We start from the raw sequence: 22,711 nt of genomic DNA, 5'->3' as shown, positions 1-22,711 counted from the left end.
CCGCAACCGCTGCATAGCTGAGGGGAGTCAAAAGCAAGGAGGTAACATTAGACTTTGTGTCCCAGGGCTCTGGGCCCCTGAACCGAAGGTTAATTTTGCCCGACTACTCTCCCCAGGTCTCCTCTCTGGTCTGTTGCCCTCCGTGTGGTGACTCTGGAGCCCAAGCGTGCAGTCCCCAGCTCCTTCTGGGGAGAGGAGCTGGACCTCTGGTCGGAGGCTCTGGAACATTCTGTAGGTTGGCAGAGGCGGTGTAGGCTCACGGGACAGGGATGCAAGGGAAGGCTTCAGGAACCACATGGTGGGGTTTGAAGAAATCTTGAGGGCTGGTTTGGGGGAGATCTTCCTTTAGAGTAATCACTGATGATGATGATGAGAGACCGGAGAAAGGTGAGGAGGTGTACACGAAGAACTCCATTCCTTCAATTTCCTCCTCTTCCATCTGGGTAACGGTCCCCACCATACCACCGAGCCCGGAAGACTGGTGTTTCCGTTGCATACAGTGTCGTTCCTCCCAGACCCAGGGTTTTGGGGACAACCTAAGTCAGACGTTTTCTGTCCTGATATCCCCATCTTATCCATGCGTGTGCCTGGTCACCCGTCCTGCCAAACCCCTCCCACTACGGCTCCATCTTCAGAGGGTGCTGCTTGCCAGGGAACCGTCACAGAGCAGGTGGGGAGCACACGACAGACGGGGGCTGCCTCCCTGCAGGGCTCGCGTGTCCTCTAATGCTGGGGGCGGGGGACACCAAAAGCACGTGCCTCATGATTGGCAACTCTGTCACTCTGTTGCCATTTTCCATTGAGCTGACTCAGGAAGGCTCAGGAAAGCAGGCTCAGCGGCCGGCCTTCGGGGCTCACACGTCTGACCCCTATCCCCATGGGGTAGCCACAGTCGCTGGGTGGCACTGGTTTCAGGGTCCCCGAGCTGTCAGGGTCTCTCTTTGAGGACTCCCCTCAGACACGGTTACCAAACATGTTTTTCGTGTTTATTTTTTTTTTTTTTTTTTTTTTTTAACATTTTTTATTTATTTTTGGGACAGAGAGAGACAGAGCATGAACGGGGGAGGGGCAGAGAGAGAGGGAGACACAGAATCGGAAACAGGCTCCAGGCTCCGAGCCATCAGCCCAGAGCCTGACGCGGGGCTCGAACTCACGGACCGTGAGATCGTGACCTGGCTGAAGTCGGACGCTTAACCGACTGCGCCACCCAGGCGCCCCGTTTTTCGTGTTTATTAACCTGCTCCTCTTCTCACGTTTCCCTGGGCACAGCTGCATTTCTTATCTGATGGGCTTCCTGCCAGCCCCTCGAAGCCTGACAGTTACAAAGGGCGGGCGGATTAGCTGCAAAAGAATATTTATTAGAAAAAAAATCCCTTTTATTCTTCTGTCCTTTTTGTGGAATTAGCCATATATTGCCTGGATGAGATAAGAGCAGCCCTTTTGTGAGCGAGGAGCAGAGGTCCGACATCTGGGTTACTGGCAATGCCAAGGTGAGTGATGATTATTCTTGCCTGCTGTGGACCCTTTCTCTCTCTCGGCCTCTCTTGGAGGCTCCTGCTCAATTTCACAGCTCAGAGAGGTCTGTGGTGTGGCTGGATTTCTCCAGAAAGAGGATAATCTTTTTGTGAATGGATCTCATGTTTCTTCTAAACTCCAGGGCTGGAGACCAGTAGGGAACCAGTCATTTGGTAATGATCTTTCAACTTGGTAGCTCCACTTGCTGGGGTTTGTTTAATGGGGTTATAGAGAAAACAGATGTTCCAATGGAAAAATGCAAGCAGCAGTGGCTTTGCTTATGCATTCATGGAGAAACTCTGCCACTGAGGGAATTCTTGGTTCCCAAGTAAATCAACTCCTTTGTGGGAAGTTGGCTTTCCTTCTGTCTTTGAAACTTTGGTGGTGGGATTGCGAACTGAAGATGTTTGCCTTTGGTTGCTTCAAGCCCGAGGAATGTCCCAATCATGGCACTCAGAGTCCCTGTGAGGTCCCAGAGGACATGTTCTGTGAGGGCACATGCACTTTGTGTAAACTCTGAGAAGATGTCAACTTTCCCGCCCCAACCTGGGAGCCTCTGTGCCAGACCTGCCTGGGCCTGCCTGCCTCTGATGTACTGTGATACAGGGGAGGTAGGTGAGGAAGCCTGGGTGCTGGCCAAGAGAGCGACTTCTGATCTGGTCCTTCTGGTGCCAGTGGTGGTCATCATCTGGTATTCAGGCCAGCCTGGGCTCTTGGGGTCATGGGAAAACCAATGAATCAGGATCTCTAGACCAGGAGCTAGGGTCTCTGAGAATGGAGGGAGAATCATTGTCAAAGAAGAAACTAAGATAAAGTATTAGAGCCACAAGGGACATTGAAGATGGAGACCCTTGTTTGCCCATCACCACTAGAATTCAAATTCCCTTTGATATCCCCACCACATATGTCACACATATTTCTGGTATATTCTCTATTGTGTGGTCTCCTGGAGGAGAGGCTATGGCTTTTAGAAGAGAATCTTTCCAAAGAGCTTTGGTGGCATGAAGAGAGAACAAGGGGTGCTAGGGTCTTGGAGAGATGTAACTGCTCATATCTGGCCCTCTTTTGCTATTTTTTCATTTACTTTTCCTTCCCACTGACCCCTCCTTCCTGGCTTCCTGGCTTCTCTCATCTCTCTTTGCATGGAACACCCCTCGCCTCATAGGTGGGCAACACTGGGCGTAACTCACAGTAACTCATCCTTTCTTTCCCATCCCAACATTCTCCTCTTGACCCCCTGGTCTTGGATGATGGCACCAACATTCTCTAAGTCACCCAGGATGCACAGCCCTGGTGAGTTTGCTACTTTTCTTGCCCCGCTTTCTATATCCAGTCGGTTTCCAAACTGAGTATAGTCTACCTGGGTGGTATTGCTTCCACTCATGCCTTTATTTCCCTTCTTGTTGCCCTGGTTTCGATCATTATTTCTCATCTAAGTTAATGCACTAGCTACCCAGTTAGACTTCCAATGTTTTCCTCTTTCTTCTTAAATTTTCTTTGTACTCTGGGGCTAGATTGCTCTTCCAAAAGGCTCTTATCATGAACTTGCAATATTATACACTGTCACTAGTTCCCCAGTGCCAACCTGAAAATCCTGGAACTATTTAAGAAGGGTGACACTGGGGGTTCTCTAGTCTTCATTTTTGGCCTTATTCTTGTGTGTGGGGGGGCACTTTAAGCCCTGCGAGGACAGGGACCTTGTGTGTTTTGTCTACTGGTGTATCCCTGTACTCTGTCTGCACAGAGCCTACAAATAGCACATAGGCCCTGGCATGCAGCAAGGCCTCAACGATGCTTGTAAATTACTTCCCTACACCCAAAATACTGCTGCCTACCAGGAACCCTCACTGCTCCCAAAGAACAGCCTTCCTTCCCCATCCCCCCCTTCACCATTGCACATACGCTCCCTGGAGTGAAGGCGACATAATTTCTGTTTATTCTACTCCTACCCACTTCCCAAGGCCCAGGCCAAATCTCACCTCCTTCAGGAAGCCCTCAATGATTCCTCAGAGAGACGCCATGGCAGTTCTTACTCTCCTGGGGCACTTGGCATTGTTGGCCTTTATTTGAAGACTTCTCATGTCTTTCTTTACTAAGGTTTGAGTTACTTGAGGGCAGGGATCGTTTTTTATTCACCTTTTGAAGCACCTAATACAGTGTCTTCTCCTGGATGTGCTGAGTCAAATGTATTGAATTAATAAATGAATATCCATATCTTATCTGCAAGCCTGTTTGATTTGTAACCACATGGACATACAGCTTTAATGACGAGGAATGACTTGGAGGCCAATTAGCATCCATTTATGCTACTGCTGCTGGGGGTTAATTAACTCTAATAAATGTGCACAAATTAGCATTTGTTGTTTTACAGCAGAAATCACATCAAGGTGAATCCCATGCCAAGCTCTGAAGCAGAGGGGTGTAGACACCTGAGCTGTGGACGGGAGACGCCCTGAAGTTTAGCCCATGAGGACCTCCCGCCATTTCCTCAGCTGACTGCTTTCTCGGATCCTTTCAAAGATGCGTTTCCTAGTGATGGTCAGACAGCAGAAACCCGTCACATCCATGAGCCTGTGTGAATTCCCTTTGCCTGTTTTGTGAAGATCTGGGGAGGGTTGCTATGGTGAACTTAGTGCTTGGGGAGGGAAAGGAGCCCCTGCCTGAGAATGTTCCTGGTCCCCAGTGTCCCTCCCCCTCAGGAAAGTGACATCAGAGAGGAGGAGCTGAGCTTTTACCCCTGCGTGTCACCTCATCTCTCTGCTTTATGGTGGCATCTGCTTTATGGGGAGGGGGGTGTTGCAGTGGCATTGCTGAGGATGAAGTGACATAATGAGTGTCATAGTACTTCGAGAACCATGTATTACGCTGTCACTCACTTCATCGACATCGACAGTCCCAAAAGTTGTTGGCTTCTGTTCAGCTGCCTGTGCTGTGAGAGATGAGTGGTGTCTAAGAATTCCTTTGGGAAGGGTTTGACCAGCTCTCTGGGGGGCAGACAGTGTGGGCACTTAATTGAGTCGCCTGGCACACACATAACTCTCTGAGGCTGGCACAGAGAGGACTCTGGAACACGTCCCGTCAGTCTGGCCCAGTGCTGGATTAGCGGCCTGTCCTGGGTGTCATTTCAAGTTCTGCTTCAAGTTCTGTGTTGTCTGCGGATCCTTGGCAGTGATACAAGGGCTCTGCTTCTCCAGATCTCCCAGATCAAGCTGCCTCACTTGGGAGTGGCAGGTGGAGGGGGAGCTGGAAGATATTTCCAGATCCTGATTTCACAGCACAGTGACTAGACAGAGAGGCATCCCACAAAGCCTTCCCGGGCCCGGCACCGCGGCGAGCTGTCAGTAGGGGGAGCTCTGTCACTGTGGTGCCTCCTCTTGCCACAGCTGGGGTGAGGGTCTGCCTGGGGGTCTGAGGAGGGGCTCGAGGAGGCCAAGGGCGCTGTCTTCGGTAGACAGGTACTGAAAAGCAGCTAGGTCAAGAGTTGTGGGCTGCGAGAGCCCCAGCAGAAAAAGAAGTGGAAATCCACTGTGCCTGGTGCCCAGGGGTTAGAAGGGTGCTTGGGTTAAGCACACAAAGAAAACACACAAATATCCCAACTTAGGGTGTCTTAACGAAGAAGGGCTGGAGGGTGTGGCTTCACTAAGACCGAAGCTGCTAGAATTGCCCTCCCTCCCCGTTCCCTCCCACAGGGCCGCCTGTGGGCACTGGCCACAAGGGGGCCCAACATGGTTCTGGGAGCTCCTGAGCGTGCCCTCTGTGGGTGCCTGGGTCTCTCTGCTCACTGAGCAGCCTTCATGAAGCTGGCCTGGCCCTGGCTTATCAGCTGCACCCAAAGGCAGGAAGGTTCTAAATGAGGCTCCTAGCCTCAGACTGAGAAGAGGGGAAGATAAGGTAAGGGAGGCCTCCTTCCTTCCAGGGCCTGGGGTGGCTTTGAGTACTTAGGGGGACAGATGTGTGCCTAGGACTCTCCAGGTGGTGGGGGTGAACAGCAGGGACGTCCACCTCCCTCAGAGGGTCTGACGCTCAGATGGACTTGTCTTGCCCCTCTCGCAGGAGGCTACAGCCATTTCTCCATCTCTGTTCTGTGCTGAGACCCTGGGAAGCCCGAGGACAGGACATTAGGTTTGTCATCAGCCTTGCACGTGTGTGAGATGAGACTGTGAGGTATGCGTCTAGATGTTTGAGCAGGTGTGGGGCTGGGAACCATTTCTCATGGGCAAGTGGGGAGGAAGCCCAGCTTAAGTGGGGCAGCGTGGCCTCATCCAGAACTGCTCTACCCTTAGCGGTAACTTGTGAGACATGTCTTTGTGACGGCATTAAGGTCAAGGCTGAGGGTCTCTGAGGGGCTCAATCAGTTAAGCGTCTGACTTCGGCTCAGGTCACGATCTCACGGTTGATGAGTGTGAGCCCCATGTCAGAGCCTGGAGCCTACTTCAGATTCTGTCTCCCTGTTCCTCTGCCCCTCCCCCCACTCATTCTCTCTCTCTCTCTCTCTCTCTCTCTCTCTCTCTCTCCTTCAAACATTAAAAATTAAATTAATTAATTAAAAAAAGATCGAGGTTGCGATTGGGGTGCCAGGGAGGACAGCTGGCTTAGAGGTAGGGGAGGATTTGCTGTACTTTTTTTCTGAAGGTCTCTGGTACTGGAAGGATCTTCTCTGTATCCCTCCTCCTTGGGGTCAGAGACCAGATCTTCTGGCTTGGGGCAGTTTAGGGGGAATCCTACCAGACAGAGGGATCAGAGATTCCCTTTTGGTGAATGGAGAAGGGGCTGTCTTTCTGTTTGTGATGAAATTTGCAGTGAACCACCAAGCTTCAGAGATGGAGAGAGGCTGATCCCAGCCGCTTCTGTGCCCTGTAGGTCCTGCGCCTTAGCTTTGCAAGCTGAGTGGTCTGGCTCCATTTGATGTGTGGCCTACATGGGAGCCCACAGGGACGTCCCGCCCTTCTGCCCACACAGGTGCAGACCTAAACTTGATCTTTGCAAATCAGTCGGCTATCTCTGCTCACTAGAAGCACAAGTAACCTCTTGAATTGTCCAGATTAGAGTTTTCAGATTATGAGGGACCCAACACAAGTTCAAGTCAACAAAAGGTGAGAGGGGAGGCCTAAGGACTCTTTCCAATCTCAAGGCCTTTACATATATTGCATTCCTCCCCCACCCCCTACCCCCACCGGCATATTCTCCCCTATCCCTAACCCATCCTTTTATCTAGGCAATTCCCATCCATCCTTCAGAGCCCAGCCTAGGTGTGGCTTCCAAGGAAGCCTTCCCAGACTGCCCAGATCAGTCTCAAAGCTCTTGGTCTCATTTGCTACAATTATAAACATTTTGCATCGTGTGACTTATTATTTTCTTCTCCCTCTTGTAGAATATAAGCTTCATAAGAATAGCGCTGGGAGTTTCTCTTGTTTACCACCCATCGAGTCCCTGGCAGAAAGTAGATACTCAACAAATAAGAGCCGAATGAGAGAATAAATGGGGTCACCAGGTTGCCAGTGGAATCCCTCCCACCTTCTAGTGGCCAGACTGCTGTCTCAGACTGTATGGATACTGTTCTGTGTTCTTATCGACTGAAGGGGAGAACCACAGCTGGGCTGAAGTTCTCCGCGCAGCTCCTGGGACTTTTGAGTTCTCGTGAGGTGATCACTGGTCTCACTCCTCTTGTTTGATCTCCCCCGGACTCTCTGTTAAGTTAAGGTCCATTCCCTACCACGCCCACTGTCTTCTTTCTTGAGATTCTTAGCTTCTGGTCTTTGTGTGAATCACGTGGCTCTCTCCAAGTGAAGCCCAGAAAGCTACATGGTGGAGGGAAGGTTGTGGGCCGTTAGCTCCTGAGCTACTGCTCCAGAGCCAGAGTCTCTTAGCATGGTCCACCTGCCCTCGATGCAGTTTCATGATGAGATCAAGGAGCAGGTCATCTGGACTGGTTGGGATGGTTTCAGAAGAAGCCCGAATACTTCCTGAAGCAGTCCACCTCTGCTTTTGCAAGTCCTCCGGAACTTTGTACCTTGAGAGCTGGCTCAGAGGCAGCCGAGGAGCCGGCCTGGAGACTCCCCTTTCTCTAGAGAGCGGGACTAACAGCTTGCTGGCTGAGCGCACAGAGCCTCAAGGCCGCTCTACCTGTGTGCCCTGCTCATGCTCCGCCCCCAGCCACTCCCTCGCCGGGCCTGTGCTGAATCAGCAGCATCCCCCTTGCTCTCTTGGCATCGTGCAGCCCGGCTAAGCCAAGTGTGGTTACGATGAGTCGGTTCATCTGGAAGCTCACATCCTGTACCCTTTTCCAATGTGATGTTCCAGCCAACTGGCACCCAAGAGTAAAGAACAACCCTGGGAACCGAGGCTGCTGAGGACTTACAGCCTTGCACAAGCCAAGGGCAAGGGCAACATTGAGGGGAAGGTCGCCCCGCTGCCAGGCCTTTCTCTCTACTCCATCTTGGTTCCTGCCTAGCAGCACATGGCCCTGGCTGGCAGTCAGCGATCCGCTGCTGGTACTTGTTGGTGGCTTGGCTGTCCTCCATCTAGCCAGGGCATTTGGACCTTTTTTCTAATTCTGCTTATGAGCTTGGGAAGCGAGCCAGTAGGTTCCCTTGGAAATTGCCTCTATTGATGTCATTTTCCATCCTAGTCCCCGGGGGAATCTGTTTCTCTATTTCCTCCACATTGACACTACTCTTGCCCTTGGCTCAAATACAGAAGCCTCAGGTAGCACCAATGCCATGGGGAGGGGAAGGGGTGGGGGGGCACATATAAGAGACAGAGGTCATGGGGCACTTGGGTGGCTCCGTTGGTTAAGTATCTGACTCTTGATTTCACCTCAGGTTATGATCTTGCGGTTCGTGAGTTTGAGCCCCACATCAGGCTCTGCACGCACAGCACAGAGCCTGCCTTGGATCTTCTGTCTCCCTCTCTCTGCCCCTCCCTGACTCGAACTCGCACTCTCTCTGTCTCTCAAGAACAAAAAAAATGTTAAAAAAAAAATTAAAGATGGAGGCGGTAAAATGTTTACATCTGGTCAAAGTGATAGATGAAGCTTTGAGCCCCCAGGGTTGTAAAGTGACCCAAGGAGGGAGGGAGTCACAGGCTTATTTCTTAGCCCCCGGACTGATTGGCTATGGCTTTTGTCAGGAACTCTCTGGCACATCTGTGAGCACCAGTGTTGACATTGGTTATGGGCTGAATCACACCCCACCCTCCGCCCACAGATTCATATGCAATCTTAGCTACCGGTACCTCAGCATAGCTCTGTATTTGGAAATTGAGCCTTTAAAAAGGTAATTAAGGTAAAAATGAGGCCATATAGATGAGCTCTAATCCAGTATGACCGGTGTCCTTATAAGTGGAGATGTGGACACAGACAGGCATGGAGAAAAGACCACATGAAGACAGAGGAGAAGGTGGTTGTCTGCAAGACAAGCAGAGCAACCCTGAGAAGATACCAATCTTATCGACATTCCTGTTCTTAGACGCATACCCCCAGTGTTGCGGGAAAATAAATTCCCATTGTTTAAACCATACAGTCTGTGGGACTTTGTTACGGCTGCCCTAGCCAACTAACACAGCCTCTTCCAGCAATAACAGAGAAGGTGTGCAGGAGGGCCAAGGGACTAGTAGATTAGATGATCCCATTTTGACCATTGTCTCTTGGACTCTCGAGATTACTGGTGGTATGGGGCACCTGGGTGGCTCCACTGGTTAGGCATCTGACCCTTGATTCCGGCTGAGGTCACGATCTCCTGGTTTGCAAGTTTGAGCCCTGTGTTGGGCTCTGTGCTGACAGTGGGGAGCCTGGTTGGGATTCTCTCTCTCCCTCTCTGGCTCTCTCGAAATAAACAAACATTAAAAAAAATAAAAATAAAATAAAATTAAAAAAAAAAAAAAGATTGCTGGTGTCCCTGTCTTCTCCAGTTCTGCCTTCTTCAGGCAGCCACTAACCTCATCTTGTTTAGGTGGTTAGCCAAATAACTACCATCACTGGTGGCCAATACACGAAGCGTGTCTCTTCTTCCATTGTTTCCCTTGTGATACAAACTGCAGGATCTCATTGTCACCCGGCATGGCAGGTCCTGTCCATCAGAAGCGCACATTCTATGGGGAAGGAAGTCACAAAGGCCATTTGACTGCAGCGTGGCAGGTGCCCTGAGGGTGGTCAGCAGAGGGATGTAAGACAACCCGAGTTGGCCTGGGGAGGTGACGGAAGGCTTCATGGAGGTGGCGGCTGAGCAGAAAGTCTCTTGCTCTAGGAAGGCAGAGACTTGGTCTTGCTCACTTTCCTTCACCCATGGAACCGGCACAGTGCTTTGCGCATAGTAAGCACTCACCTACTTACTTGTCCCCTGGATGGATGACACTCTCAAAGTCCCTTCCGGCTTTACGATTCTGTGATTCTGTGACCTCCCTGTCACAGATGCTAGAAGGTACTACTGGCAGACAAGTGAAGATGAACACGTACAGGGTTTTGTAGCATGCAGAGTCACTTATGAACGATTAGACTCGAAGTGGGCGAGGAGAGCGTGATGAACTCCCCTCCTTAGCATTTCTGGGAGAATCCTCAGGCATAACAACGGGAACCCGGCCAGGGCACCTGCCCCACGTGCATGATCAGAGGCGACGCCTCGCTCTCCACAAAGCCAAGGTTGGTCAAGCTCCTCACAGCTGTTTCCCGGAGAGAGGAAAGCCCCTAAGTTCCCAGGCAGTGTAAACTGACCGTGTGTTTATAAAATACGAGCCGCGGCCCACGAACATGAAAAGGCCTCAGATGCACGACGCGGCAGCTGGCGCAGCAGGGATTCGAGACGCCTGGGTGCAGGGAGGAGAGCATGGGAGAGAGAATGGTCGCTTGCCAAATCGGCGTGGCTCTCCTTTGGAGAACACCCAAACTGATCTAAAACCGAAGTTGAAAAAATAACAAACATACAAGGCTTTTGAAAACAAATTGGGCCCAGACATCCTTTAAGGCTGATGGTTGACCCCTGGATGGACCACCCAGCACCCAAATCAGGGGCAGCGCATGCGCCCTGTCTGAGGGTTTCAAGAGCTTAGGCTAAAACCCTTTCCACCCGGCTTTGCAACAGGGAACTTAAAGAGACTCCTTGGGAGAGGTCAGGACAGTGTGGAGGGCTGTCCCCTCCCTGTGCAGACAGCGCACTGCCTTCAGATGAGCTGTTTTGTTTCACGCCCGCCCGAGCTGAGCTCACCTGGGAGATGACCTTGTGACAAGAATACCAAGCTGAGTCCAGATCAGCAAAGAGAGCACAGGAAGAGGAAGAGGAAGAGAGGCAGAGGCGGCCATGCGAAGCAGTGACTGGCAGAAAGCGAGTCAGAACGGCGGGTTAACATCATTTTTAACCCTTCAGGCAGAGTCAGTACAACTCCGCCAATCAAGTTTGCCACCAAATTCTGTCCAAACCCTTGGGCTGCACCGGGCTTTGAGTCCCCTCCGGGTTAAGCTAACATACGGTAAACCTGGGCACTCCGGCCCCCTTCAAGAGCTCACGGGGACTAGGGAAATGCGGGGGCCCTGGCTTCCCTGAGAGCCTCCTCTGAGAGAGCTACTGTGGGCCCAGCGAGGCTACTCATCTGGGGGGAAACAATAATAATGATGATAAAAATAATAAGGATGACTGTTATTTATTGAGCATTTTATCTGCTCAGATAGATGTTGTGCTAGGCACAATGTCTCATGTAGTCCTACCAAGGATCATTATTGTTCCCTTTCTACATTTGAGAAAATGAGACCCAGAGAAGTCAAATGGCTTTCTCAAGGTCATCAAGTACATGGTGGGGCCAGAATACAAATCCAGGAGCTCTGACCCTAAAGCCTGTGCTCTTAATGGTCGTCCTGTCCTGCCATGGGGAAGTACCTTCTGTCCCTTCTGGGGGTTCCAGGCTGTACACGGGGGGGAGGCTTGGATACTGAATTAGAGCCCAAGGCTTGCTCTGGATTTACTGCAAGGGCCCCAAATTATTCCATGGCACTGGCATGGCTCATAGCTTCTCATATCTGTTCTTCTGACCTGACCTCAGGAAGCTAGTGTCCTCTGAGGCCTGGGGTATGTATGTATGGGGACCCCAAGTAAGGGGCACATATTATCTAGGATTAAATATAATGATATATCCAAGATGGGGCAAGAGAGAGAGAGACTCAGTTCTTTCCATCTAGGATCCAGGAAAAGAACTGATGAAAGCTATATAGACTCGGTCTATACAACCTCATTCCCCCCACCAGGCTACACCATCAGCAATACCCCAGCGATCTCTCCCCCAAACCCTCCAGGCCCATCTCTTTTTAAAAAAAAATTTTTTTTTAACGTTTATTTATTTTTGAGACAGAGAGAGACAGAGTGTGAACAGGGGAGGGGCAGAGAGAGGGGGAGACACAGAATCTGAAACAGGCTCCAGGCTCTGAGCTGTCAGCACAGAGCCTGACGCGGGGCTCGAACTCACAGACCGTGAGATCATGACCTGAGCCGAAGTCGGACGCTTAACCGACTGAGCCACCCAGGTGCCCCAGGCCCATCTCTTAACAGCTGGACATTCTAGGGTGCCCAGAATGAAAAGTATCCTGAAGCTTAACATCAAAGGAGCTGCCACATTCCACTGTATTTTTAACCTTTGGGCCTCTGGCTCTTCTGTGTGTCCCCCAGCCCTACCCCTTCCCCTACCCTCACCCCCTGCGACTGCTACATCTGCCTCTTCCCCTCTGCAACCAGCCAGACTTCATCTTGGAGGCCAGATTTTCTTCCTTGTTTAATGTGGACGTGTCTCGGGAGTCTGTCGGGCTGGTCATTCAGAGAGGCCATTGCTAAGTCCTACGGGACCTTAAGCCATACTCGCCTCCTTTTCGAATACCTGCTATTTTGAACACCAGAGATCCAAAGGAATCCCAAACTCTCTCTCTCTCTGTCTCCCCCCACCTCTTTCTTTCCTCCCACCTCCCTGTCTCCTCCTGCCCTCTGACCTCTGGGACCTACGGCCAGAAGGACATGATTCTTTTTAAAACAAAGAAGAGATGTCTAATTCTTTCTCCCTCTGTCCTTTCGAGCCCTCTCTGTGCAGTGCTATCTTTTTATGCTCACTTTCCTTGATTTCTCAGTGAACTTCAGCATCCTAGTGACTGGTGTGACCAGCGGCCAGCTTATAAGTAAAGGGAGTCTGAAGAGGAGTGGAGGGAAGGCTTCTGTTCTCTCCCGCTGGCAGGACACACGGAGGGTCAGCAACCTGGCCATAGGAACCTGGCCACAGGGTTTTAGTGAGGGGGGCTAACTCCGCATTCTGCTCTGCAAGGCGGGGCTCTAGAGGCATCAGCCCACATAGGGCATCCTGCGACTGGCATCCCATTTGGGAGCCTGCTGGCACACAGGGCTTGTGCGCATTGCCCTTTCTGCTCTTCAGCTGTTTCTCTGAGGATATGTGACTTTCCACTCTCCTGTGTCTCCAAGGCAGGCTGCTCCCTCTTCCCAGGCTCCTGGAAGACTTGCACACTTAGTTCTCCTTTAAGCACTCATATCCCCCCCCCCGCTCCCCCCCCCCCCCCCCTTAGGGCTGGGGAATGTGGCCTTCACTAGCAACCTCCAGTTGGAGTCTCCCTCTGAGGTGCTGAGCGGACGGGAGAGGAGCTGCAGGCCCATGCAAATCACTTTTGCCCGGAGACCTTCCGAGAAGAAAGGGAAGCGCAGAGGCATTGATCTTGCTCTGTGTTTTTCTCTGCTGCTGCTTTCAAGTGACCCGGATCTCATTACAGATATTGAAATGGGGTGTGATTTGGGGGAGGCGGCTGAGAAATGGGAGTTTGGTTTCTGTGTTGCCTTTGAGGGTCGGTGGGAGAGAACCGCAAGCCTGTCCAGATCTTATCTCGTCAGGAAAGGGCAGGAAAACAACAGAGCAAACAGTCACTCACCCAACGTCTTCACACCAGACGCCCACGCCCACGTGTGGTGCCGCTGCCATTTCTCACAGAGGCAGAAGGGGAGGGTGAGGCAGGGCAGGGATTCCCTGAGCCCCGGTGGGGGAAGCACGGCTGGGTGGGGAAGCACGGCGTGATCAGAACCAGTCACCTCCGCCCCAGGTGCCGTCTCCACCGACCGGGGAGGGGCCGGGCTGCTTCCCTTCTCTGGAGCAGGCCCTCCATCACCAGGAGTGGGTCTGCCTCGTGCTCCGGGGAATCCAGTTAAATAGAAGACAGTCCTGCCCCACGTGGAACTTAATGAAACTCGAGCGGGGGCACCAAGTCCAGATCAAGGCGAGGTTAAATAATGTACAGCACGTGCCCGCACATCACACCCAAGAACAGTTACAGGTGGTGACTAATTGGCAAATGAAAGACACGTTTGCTCTCGGTTTGCTCCCACACTGACATTTCACTGAATGACAGGACAGGACAGCACAGCTCCGCGGCTCGGGGAGCTGGGGGAGGGTGGGGGTGGGGGGTCCCAGAGCAGGGCCGCAAGGCTTGGCCGGGGCCACCTCCGCACATGCCCCGCTGTGATGTCAGAGGGACTAATTGTCTCAACTGGATTCAGAGCCACCTGGGCCGTGCTCCCGGAAGGCTCTGGTTCTATCTTCCTACCAGACACCGATCGTACCTGCTGGCATCTGCTCCCACTGCCAGAGCCTTCCTCCGCCGTTGGCGGCAGGCTTGGGGATGGACTCTGTCCTTTCAGAAGGTGCCTGCGGCTGCCTCTGGGCTTTTGTCCCGGCCATTCTTTTCCCAGGCTCTTTGTCAGGCTCCCGACTGGGGACCTTGTGCTCTGGAGGCAGTCCAACCCTGGTACGAATCTCGGTCCCACTGTGACCTGTGGTGCACGTCACTTACCCTCTCCGAAAGGATTCGTTGTCTCATCCAAACTGTGGCAATTCTCGGGGCGCCTGGGTGGCGCAGTCGGTTAAGCGTCCGACTTCAGCCAGGTCACGATCTCGCGGTCCGTGAGTTCGAGCCCCGCGTCAGGCTCTGGGCTGATGGCTCGGAGCCTGGAGCCTGTTTCCGATTCTGTGTCTCCCTCTCTCTCTGCCCCTCCCCCGTTCATGCTCTGTCTCTCTCTGTCCCAAAAATAAACAAAATGTGGCAATTCTCCACACATGGGATTTTATGACGGTTGTAGCAATAATGCTTGTGAAAGCTCTAGCATATTGTGAGACTTCAAAAATAGTGACTGTTCTGCCGTTTCATACCTACAGTAAAACCTTGGATTGCAAGGAACTTGTTCTGTGAGTGTTCCACGAGATGAACAAACATTTCTAATAAATTTTAACTTGATGGGGCGCCTGGGTGGCTCAGTCGGTCAAGAGTCTGACTTCAGGTCAGGTCGTGATCTTTCATCTTGTGAGTTCAAGCCCTGTGTGGGGCTCTGTGCTGACAGCTTAGAGCCTGGGGCCTACTTCAGATTCTGTCTCCCTCTCTCTGTCCCTCATCCCCTCATGCTCTCACTCTCTCTCTCTCAAAAATAAACATTAAAAAAATAAAGTTTAACTTGATAAATGAGCAATGTCTTGAAAAATGAGTAGTACGTGGAGTGCCTGGGGTGGCTTAGTCGGTTAAGCACCTGCTTCAGCTCCGGTCATGATCTCACAGTTCCTGGGTTCAAGCCCCGCCTTGGGCTCTGTGCTGACAGCTTAGAGCCTGGGGCCTGCTTCTGATTCTGTGTCTCCCTCTCTCTCCGCTCCTCCCCTGCTCGTGCTCTCTCCGTCGCTCTAAAAAATAAATAAACATTAAAAAAAATATATGAGTGCTACATGCTGTTGAATGTCACATGATCACAATGGAGCCCATGGTTTTCGAAATTTGCTTTGATGTACGAGTTCTTTGGATTACAAGCATGTTTCCTGAACAAATTATGCTCGATATAATCACTTTCTCCTTGGTGTCACTATAGTATATTATAATAATAATATCTAGTTCCTTTAATAGAAGTAAATATAATAATATGCTATATGTAGGCCATGTGCTATTTATGTTATAGACTTATGGAGTGTAACTATATAGTATATGTTCTCTAGTCTATATGTACTATATACTATGGATTTACTATATGTTTAATGGTAGGCAAATAAATGATATAATATGATAATAATAGTATTAATAGTAATAATTATAACAACTAACTTCTTAAATCCTCATCACGTGCAGACACCATATATTATTACAACGTGCACTTTGTATCCATCCCTGGGCTCTGGGTCTCCATTGCCCGTGGCAGGTGCATTTTTGTAACCTTCCAGCGTCTTGCGCCAGTTTGGCAGTGATCTCGGAGTGCCTGTACAAGCAGAGGCCTTCTGCGAACGTGCCCTCAGTAGCTAAGAGCTCAAAAGGGAGGACGTTGGCTTCTTGGTACCCAGGTGCCCAAAGCCCAAGCCTCCTGCTCATTTGGAGCCCAACTAAACAGGCTCTCTCTGAGCCTGGCAACAGATGGCAGATTTTTCTGCCCCAGGGAAGATCACTTAGAGTATACAGGCATGGTGTAATGAGACAAAATGACCACCAAGCCAATTAGAATAAGAAAGGTAGATGTTCACTTTGCAATTAGGGACTCTATTAGAAAAGTCAGTAGAGGTGAGGTGTTGGGCACAAGCATGGGTTTAATCATGTGGTGGGCAAACAATAGAGAGAGAGGATCCTTGGGATGCCAGCCGAGGACACAGCCTGTTTGGGAAACAGCCTGTTCTGAGCCATCTGCCCCTGCCCCGCTCTAGTCAGGATGGGGCCCGATTGTCACCTGAAGGTTATTAACTGCACCGTCGTCGAGAGACAAGAATGGTGCAGTGAAATGAGCACAGATGGTGAACACTTATATCTTCTGATCTTAAATTTCCTCTTATCTATAGGGAGGATAACAGTAGAATGTGTCTCATGGGTTTGTTGGGAGAAAGCGAAACATCATATGTTGTGACAGTGGTGAAGATACCTTAGATCTGCAAATGCTTTAATAATGATGATAATAAATAAAAATAATAGCAGTAATAGCATCTAACCTACATACAGAGCTTGCTATATGCCAGGAACTCTCCTTTTGTTTTTTTTTTTTTTACATTTTTAAAAATGTTGATTTATTTTTGAGAGAGAGAGAGACTGAATGTGAGTAGGGGAGGGACAGAGAGAGGGGGACACAGAACTCAAAGCGGGCTCCAGGCTCTAAGCTGTCAGCATGGAGCCCGATGCGCGGCTCGAACCCACAAACCGTGAGATCATGACTGGAGCCGAAGTCGGAGCTTAGCTGAGTGAGCCACCAGGGTGCCCCCAGGAACGTTCCTAAGTGCTTTATATATATTTAGCTCACAACAGTCTTATGAGACAAGTAGGAGTATTGTATCCATTTTAAAGATGAAAAACTGAGGCACAGAGAAGTTAAATAAGTTGTCCAAAGTCACACAGCTAACAAGGAGCACAACTGGCATCTGAATGCAGATCGGCTCCAGATCTGTGCTCTTAACAGCCGAGCGGTTAAGGCGAATGGGAGCATGTGCACCGGTAAAGCCTGCCTCCATCCACGATCTCAGGTAATCCTCCCTGCTCCCTGAACAGGGAAAGTCTTGGGCACAGAGGAAATTGGGCCATTCTTCACAATGAGCAAAATCTACTTCTTGGAGAACTGTCTTGAGTCTCTTCAGAGACCAAACCTGGCAAAGCTTGACTGGTGCTTGCAGAAAAAAATCAAGAGAGTCATGTTTGTTCTTGCAGGGAGGCCAGATAATCTCACCCAACTGTCCGGGTTCTCACTGTTCCGACACCTCAGCGTCCATCAGAGTCCCCGGTAGCTGACTCTGGCAGCAATGGAGGTGCTCAATTAAGCACATCACCCAAATTCATTAGGCACCTACATCACGCCCACACTGTGCAGGGACAAGGGGGCATGATGCATAAAAGAAACAAGATTCTTTATGGTCTCCATTCACAAAAAGTTAGAAGTCTGTTCGGAAAGATCAGACAGATGAGACAACAGATTAAGATGACAAAACAATACCGTTAGGTAACAGTGTGATGTAACACAAAATTGTTCAGTATTGCCAACAAAACAGTGGGAGGTGAACGGAACATGTCGCGAATTGTGTGACCTTCATGCCCTAGTTCTTTTTTTTTTTTTTTTTCCCTCAAAGTTCTAAGTTTTTTTGGGACATTGTACCCAGCATGGGTAACCTGTCTTTGCTTCTCAGAGAAGAAAATTCCACGCAAAGAACATTTTTCACCCAGCAGCTCACACCATGTTCATCAAGATGTGACTCTGTCCTTTCCTATGATTTTTTTCAACAGAGGTGCTAGAGAAGGCAGTTTGACTGTTATCCCTGAAGAATACCTGTCCTAAAGATGTGAACAGAGGGGACTTGAGGCCAAGGGATTAAGTCTGTCGATGCCCTGCCCTCTACTCCTTTCTTGGTGTGCTCTTACCTCCGCAGGGACCTTGGAAAGCTTCCTACTCTGGGAATGTAGGGTGTCCCATCTAGGGCACCATCTTGAATCTTTGGTGGGCTGCAGCCCCTTCCCTTAGCTGGGCGACTTTGGGCAAGCTGCTTAATCTCTTTCGGCTTTTGTTTTTCTCGTCTATAAGATGGATATATAAAAGTCAACGTGAGGAGGAAATGGAACAATTACTGCAGCGTGCTCATCAGAGTGACTGGCACATTACATGTTTTTCAAAGGGGTGTCTTTCTGTCATTATCAGCTCTACTGCCCATACCCCCACATCACTATCGCCACCACAATCTTCACCGTTGTCACTAACGATATCATCGCTATCACTGCCATCATCAAGTTCATCTAAGCAGGACCTCCCGTGACTCATTCCTGTAGGATCTTTTTTTTTTTTTTTAAGTTTATCCATTTATTTTGAGAGAGAGAGAGAGAGAGATTGGGAGCAGGGTAGAGGCAGAGAGAGAGAATCCCAAGATGGCTCCATACTGTCAGTGTAGAGCCCGATACGGGACTTGAACTCACGAACTGTAAGATCATGCCCTGAGCCGGGATCAAGAGTCAGAGGCTTAACTGACTGACCACCCAGGTGCCCCATCCTGTAGGACCTTTTTAACTGACTGGCTGGCTACTCTGATAAATATCATGTTCTCCTGATGTGACAGTGGCTGGTCACCCCCCTCAGGTAATATCTCTGCGAGTTTTCAGAGGCAAGCAAGTGACTTGCGGGAAATGAATGCTGACAATTTTAGGCCCTGTGGTCGAGCAGAAAGGGCGTTAGTTTTAGTTGGATGGTCTTTTGGATGTCCCTCGAATCACCCCCTCTGCAGCTATTAGGTCTGTCCCACAGAAAAATTCTCTCACTGAGTTCTTCTCATTTCCCCATGAATAACAGCGGCGACGATGCAAGTGAAGGAGACCTTAGCCCAGTAAAATCATTTCCCTTTTCCCCATTAATTATAATGTCATGGGAAAGAGAAGATGCTTCATTTCAATTTTAGTCTCTAATAATGGGAGCGCCTGGAGGAGGACAACAGAAATGTTTGAGGTTGGGATTCTGAAGCCTAAAAAGTCGAGTTAATTACCTTCGGCTTCCCAGACAGATTTCTGTGTACACAATTGTGTTTCATCTTTGTGACCCGCGGCTATACTTTGAGGGTTTCTGAAGTAGAGAAATTACTCAGGCTGTGTCCAGAGCCCTGCCCTCATTAAGAGTTGTAAGAAGATGGACATAAATACCACGTGGGACCCCCATAAGAGAAGCCCTTCTCTGGAGAGATGTTTATTTGGTGATTCACAAGGGTAAAGGGATTCTGAGGGAAATTTTGGCTTGGGTCGGGGCAGGGGGCTCTGCTGAGAAGTTCCACTCTGCAAAGGGGGTGTTCAGTTCCGTTGAATTTCTTCACAAAGTCAACACAGGTTGCAATGTGGAAATGAGCGTGTGGAGACATTTCCGATGTGGTATTTCTTTCTTTCTTTCTTTTTTTGCCTTTGGATAACAACACAGTCAGACCTTTGTGCACAATGCGGATTCTGAAAGGCTGTGGAAGGCAGAGTGGGAGGACCTCGGAGGTATCTCGGGGGAACATTTAGCAGAAACACAGCACGTGCCAACTTGCCTCAAGGCTGAGGAGACTGAGGGCTTCTCTGCCGCGGCCCCTCTTCCTACACGCTCACCCAAAAGGAACTGGAAGGCATCCCCTTGGCTGGTACATGAGGCTTGAGCCATTCATACACTGAACAAATATTTATTGAGTGTGAGTTAATGCCAAACCTATTCTAGGTGCAGGATACAGCAGGGAACAAAAGTAGGCAAAAATCCCTAGTGATACAAATTTCACTTTTCCTCGGATTGGCTTCACATTGTTATCTTGCTCTCTTTGATTTTATATCTATCTCTATCTATCTATCTATCTATCTATCGGCACCTGTATTTTTTATACATGTATGTATATCTGTAGGTTTTATATGCAGATCTTAAATTTATCAGATTTATATATAATACATAATAAAAATGTAAATATACATATCATTAAGTAAAACAATATATAAATACGCCTTCTTAGATTGTATGTTCCAAGAATTCAAGGGTTGAGCTTATCCAACTATCTTTGTACAGAATCCAGAATATCATCATTCATTACTCTTTCATCCATCCACTCAACACTTACTCTCTGAGCGTCTACTTTGAGGGAGGTGATGGCGATACTGTGATGAACAAGACCTAAAATCTCTCACGCAAATTATAGCATAATTTAGCAAATATCGAGACGAAGATAGTGAGGCCATGCTTTTTTTGACATTTAATCCAGGCTTACTGATGTACAATTCTTAAATCTTACATCTGAAAAGATTTACCTCATATCTAAAGAATAATGCCATATTAATTGCCAGTTGACACATTTTCAGCTATGATGACTTGGCACGTACCACGTAGAGCCTTTTTTAAAAAAGCTTTTTAAGATAATTTTAGTTTTATAAAGGGTTGCAGAAAAAATGGACAGAGAACTCCTGGGTACCCTTCACTCAGCTTACCCTGATGTTAAGCCCTTCTATAACTGTGGTACATGGATCCAAACTAAGAAATTGACATTGGTATAATACTATTAACTAGATTATACAGACTTTATTAGAATTTCTCCAGTTTTTCATTGATTTTTTTTTTCTTTTCCAGGATCCAACCCAGGATGCCCTTTTTCATTTAGACATCGTATCTCAGGAAACCTTGGGGACTCATTCATACTGGCATGTAACTGACTGATTCCACTTCAAAGGGTTAAGCCTTTAGAAGGACCATTACCTTTCGATGCAGGTGAACACATATATGGTTCTCAGTCCTGGTCATGCATTGGCATCACTTGTGGCACATTTGTGATACAGCTCAGGCCTCACTTAAGCTCCGTAACGTCAAAAGCCTCCTCAGGTGTTGCCATGCACAACCAGGGCTGAGACCATTCCTCGTTTAAGCAGAGGTTTTTAGTGTGTGGTCCCTGAATCAGCAGCATGAGCATCGCCTGCAGACTTAGGAATGCAAATTTTGGGGCCTGAATCAGACCTCCTGAATCAGAAAATCTGGGGGTGTGTCCCCACGATCTGTTTTATTAAGTCTGACTCAGATGCATGGTAAGGTTTGAGAACCATTGCCTTGAGCAAAAGGACCGAGGTCTAACCGGTACATTTCAGCCAGAAGTGGAGAACAACGGACGGAGGGCACTGGCTCCCCCGGGAAACACATTCCATAAATGGTTGTCTGGTCTATGTACACAGAAAGCCGTCTCTGGTTCCTTGTCCGTCGACTGAGGCTGTCTCACATTTGCAGACCATCAGCGGTGTTAGAACCTTTTCTTCCAGGAAGGACAGCTTTGCTTCAAGTGGCAACAGTATACTGGGTAATAGAATTAGCTGGTGCTGTTTACGTTGGTGATCACGACTCCCCCCTTCCTTCCTCTTGTGTCCCACAAGCCACAGACCACAAGTGAGGCTGGTGGACAGGGCTGAGGCAGAGAATAAGGTTGTGGTAGGGGAAATAAGTAATTTGATTTCTTAAGCTGAACTGGATTGAATTAGAGGTCAGGGAACTCTTTTTCACAGTACATTATTTCTTGAATTATAAATTTAATCTCAAAAAACAGTGATCTTAAAGTTTACTTTGAAGGGTAATGTCTTCATGGCCTACAGCACTGTATGTGGGAAAGATGCCTTCAACATTTGGCTGAAATGTGGGGACGTTTCAATGATTCTATTCAACTAGCACTATTCTCGGTACTGGGGTGGTGGACAAGAGGTGCTAGTCAATGAGCAGGAGGGACACTGTCCCTAACCTCAAGATCTACGGGGGGGGGGGGAAACAAACATGACTGCCACCGAAGAGGGGACACAGGAAGGATGCTGTGTGCGCATCTGGTACTTTCTCTGATCTGCTCTCTGGGGCTCAGGTAAATCGTCTCTGGGGAAGTGAGGGTTGAACAGGAATCAGCCAGGTGAAGGGACGCAGGGGAAGGAAGAAGAGAGTGGAGAGAAGAACATTCTAGAAAGAGCTTCGAAGAGCTCGAGTGAAGGCCTGGAGTCCAGAGAGAGCCTGATGTGAAAGTTTTAAGAGCCGTGAGCTGAATAAACCAGGCCCTGGAGAGCGTAGGCCATGGGATGGAAGGATGAGGTTGGAAAGGCAGTGAGTCCGGATCCCCGAGGGCCTAGGAAGTCCCATGAAGGATTTGGACCGGGGCCTAAAGGCAACTGGAAACCACTGAGGGTTTTAAAGCAGTGGAAGAAGATGACAGATTTGCATGAGAAATAAATCCTGTGGCAACACTTTGGAAAGTGCATTGGCCGGGGGAGGGGGATGAGCCGTAGTATTGGGAGACAGGAGCTGTCTGTTGTACAGATGAAACTTATGAATATTTGCTTAGAAAAATATGAAATGGACTAAGAGGTTGTGAGATTCAAATGTGTTGCCTCTTGTGTTCTTTTTCAGCCCGAGTTTTGTTCTTTGGATGAAGTACACGTGCGGCATCTATCTTCGGCGTGGATATGCATTCGACACGTGGAGTTTCTAGTTAGCGGTGTAAGACAGCTAATACTAAGTGGACACTAGCCTCTTGCAAATCACAATGTAAAACACCGTGCCGGATATCATGGGGGATTCCAGGAAGCCTTGGTCCTTGACCACAAGAAACTGATGTTTGAATTACGGAAATAAAAACATACATTTCAATTTTCATCGAAGACTCCATCTGTGTGTTATCAATGATCAAAAAGGGAGGATGGAATCACAGACGCTCTAAGAGGAGCAGTAGTAGA

General features: G+C 49.2%; 1 long non-coding RNA gene across 2 annotated transcripts; it reads left to right on the top strand.

Annotated features, from left to right (window-relative positions):
* Positions 1-1,224: 1,224 nt before the first annotated feature.
* On the top strand, positions 1,225-8,229 carry LOC131486795 (uncharacterized). 2 transcript variants are annotated; one of them, XR_009249453.1, is made up of 3 exons: positions 1,225-1,490; positions 3,890-4,088; positions 6,887-8,229. It is a non-coding gene; the product is annotated as an uncharacterized LOC131486795 (long non-coding RNA). The 2 variants fall into 2 exon arrangements; XR_009249452.1 differs by having other exon boundaries at positions 3,887-4,088.
* Positions 8,230-22,711: the final 14,482 nt, after the last annotated feature.

This window comes from Neofelis nebulosa, chromosome 10 (assembly GCF_028018385.1).
Source record: "Neofelis nebulosa isolate mNeoNeb1 chromosome 10, mNeoNeb1.pri, whole genome shotgun sequence".
In the NCBI taxonomy this organism is placed as follows: Eukaryota; Metazoa; Chordata; class Mammalia; order Carnivora; family Felidae; genus Neofelis; species Neofelis nebulosa.
Note: the sequence above shows the minus strand (reverse complement) of the source record. Positions and strands in the feature narration are given on the sequence as shown.